The sequence below is a fragment of the Solanum tuberosum genome, unplaced genomic scaffold (genome assembly GCF_000226075.1).
Source record: "Solanum tuberosum cultivar DM 1-3 516 R44 unplaced genomic scaffold, SolTub_3.0 scf00162, whole genome shotgun sequence".
Taxonomy (NCBI): domain Eukaryota; kingdom Viridiplantae; phylum Streptophyta; class Magnoliopsida; order Solanales; family Solanaceae; genus Solanum; species Solanum tuberosum.
In genome coordinates, this window is record NW_006239088.1 from 743,088 (window position 1) to 746,271 (window position 3,184).

Below are 3,184 nucleotides of genomic sequence, written 5' to 3' on the forward strand. Positions count from 1 at the left end.
TTCATTCATGATCAACAAACCCACTTCATAAGACACAATTTAGAAATAGAGAAGAATAATGGGTTCATAGAGTAAAATCATCAATTAAACATCAATATAATCATAACTTGACATTAGTAAACCTATAAAATCATTTGATAAAAGAACCCATGAGATTGAGTGAAAACCTAGATTTTCATGATTTGAAATCACATTTGAATTGGCTCCTTAAATGGAAAATTAGACAAGGATCAAGACCACCATACCTTGCTATTGATTCCCCACGAAAATTGAAGAAGAAACACCTTAAAATTCCCAACCCTAGCTTGAACTTGACCTTGATCTCCAATGGAGTTTCTAGAGAGGACCTTTTGATAGGGAGGGGTTTTGATTTGGGAAAATTGAATAATGAATCTAAAATAGGGATTTAATGTTTTCATACACTTAAAATATCTTAATATACTTAAAATAACCATCCATACACTTAAAAAGACTTGGAGTGAATTTACCAATTCACCCCTACAATGGCCGAGTCAAAACCAGATTGCAAGTCCAATTCACGAGACCCATCCACGGACCGTGGATGGGGTCATGGACCATATTGTCCCTCCGTCATTTGGGGTTTTGGCTTGGGTTGGGGCCCCTTGAACTACATAGGCCATCCACGAGGCATGGATTGACCTACGGGGCGTGGACCCCTTTCGTAGGTCACCAAATTTTGGCCAACTTTCTGTTTTAGGGTAGCCTTGGGGGTAAGACTTAGGGTCCTCCTCAAGGGCCCCTAGGGTGGTCCATGGGGAGTTGTACCTTGACGTATAACCCCTAAACCCCTCAACTATAGCTTGGGACAACATCAAACAACATGAAACCTCACACCAAACTCAAATACACACACGTTAGGCTCTAGTTTCACTTATTCATTTTTAGGGTCGTTACAGATGTCGGGACTAGACCCCCGATCATCCTAACAAATGAAATACTAAAGTAATGTAAAAGGAGTCCTCCAAAAAGAAAGGAGGCTCACCAAATGAGTCTGAGTGCTCAACTGGATCAACGAAGCGTTGGATGTTGATCCTGGTTACCTGTGTCAGCATCATAAAATAATGCAGGACAAATGGCATCAGTACATTGAATGTACGAGTATGCTAGGGGAAACTAAAATAGAAACTCAATTACATATAAAGTAATATAATACTGTGGGAGTTTCTCTAACCGACAACCACCACTATGAGCCTAAGTGATGAAACAATGTCTTCCCCACGTTGCCCGAACTGTCCTATACTTTACCGTCATATAGAACGCCTTAACTAAGTTGATCCACTAGTCTATGCTAAAAATCACTAAGTATGACCCTTTCTACCCATGATGGCTACATGGTTTATGGAGACTTGAGTTATTATGAACTCGTCCCCATATCGGTGCTCAATACTACTCCAAAAATATACTCAGCTCATATGTTTGTAAAAACAAAACTCTTTCTGTGGTTTAAGATAATTACTCAAAACTAGCTTAAAAGCTCTCTTGGAAATTGGTGTTTCCTTTCTTGTTTAAATGTGAAAACATTTACTCTTTTGGGAATACATAGTCCCCATATACTCTTTTGAATAAAAGAACTTTGATCTTTACTCTTTACTCAACTCAAAACTCAGGTCTTAAAACAAAGTTAAAATGTTTGTAAAAGACTTTTGAAATGACTCTAAGAACTCTCTAGACTTGGCTCTTAACTTTCCTTGAATTTGAATTTTAGGAATTCAAGGATTGTGATTTGTGATAGAAAGGATCTCATGATGTTTAGGAGTGTTTTTAGATAGTTAAACATGATAAACGATCAAGAAATTATTGTCTAGAAGCAAGTCCGCGACGCGGAGATACATTTTATTATTTGGTCACAAATTAAATTTTTAGGCAAAACGGTCTGTGACTGCTTCGCGACGCGAAGAAGAATTTTCCCATCCTGAGGAACAGGTCTGCGACGCGAACCTGGTACCCAGATTCCCCCAACTTTTTCCTTCTTTGTTTTCTAACCCCAAATCACCTAAATTTTGATTATTTCTCTCAATTCCTCTTCAGTTTTAGATACCCAGTACTTGAACATAGAACCTAATCAAATATCACTCTAAAAATCGACACAATTCCATCAAGAACTCAACAATCCCATCAACTCTCAAGAACTAAAGCAAATTTCAAGAACATCAAACTTCAACCTTTTTAGGATGAATTCACACTGAAATAAATATGTTTGGCGCGTAGGTGAACGAACCCAAAGCTATGAGCGTCTCACATACCTCGTAGGGATTAAATCCTTGGCGAAATCCACACGAAATTGCACAATCTTGACGAATCTTGAACTTTTCTTCTCCTTTCTCCTCTTTTCTCCTTTCTCCTCTTTTCTCTTTTCTCCAAGCCCTAGCGTAAATTTCCAATTGTCTAAACTGATCTAATTCTGATTAGACCCCAATTAAGCCCATAAAATCGAAATAAAATAATTGGGTAAGGAAAAGACCAAACTACCCTTCCAAAATCCGGATTAGACGTTCCTTATCTAAACATTCCAATTTCGAATGGGAATATCTCACTCATACGAACTCGAAATTGAGCAAACTCAGCGGCGTTGGAAAGATAATTCAAAGATATTTCCTAAGGTATCTGGAAACACACCTAACTCATCTTGAACTAGGTGTTATTGTCATTTGAAGTTGACCAAAACTCAATCTTATCATAACATAACCAATTTTTCCAGATTTTTCATTCTTTCCAAAAATGACTATTTCTAATTCTAACTCTTTCTATTTCTTTCAAATAGAAAGATGTTACATTGTCCCAACAACTCATCAGTATTAGAGGCTTTCAAACATAGAGTTAAATTCAGTTGTTCTTGGGTTGTTCCACATTTGAACTCAGTTATATTCTCAAATCTTAGTTGAACTCTTTCACATTTACTCATCTTCATTTATGCTTCCGTTGACATAGAACTATTTCAGTTTACTTGTGATATTCCATAGTCAGGGTTAGCTTGAGATTACGTGTGACCCTAGGTCATGTGTTACGTCTAGGGGCTAGTCTCGAGGCGTAACACTAACATGTAGCTAGGAATCGTTATTAGCAAACTATAGCTATTTTTGCCTCATTATGTTTCAAGTATTTGTTATTTTTTAAAATTTCTCTTTATTTTACAACATACATAAAATGAAACAATTATTATTGT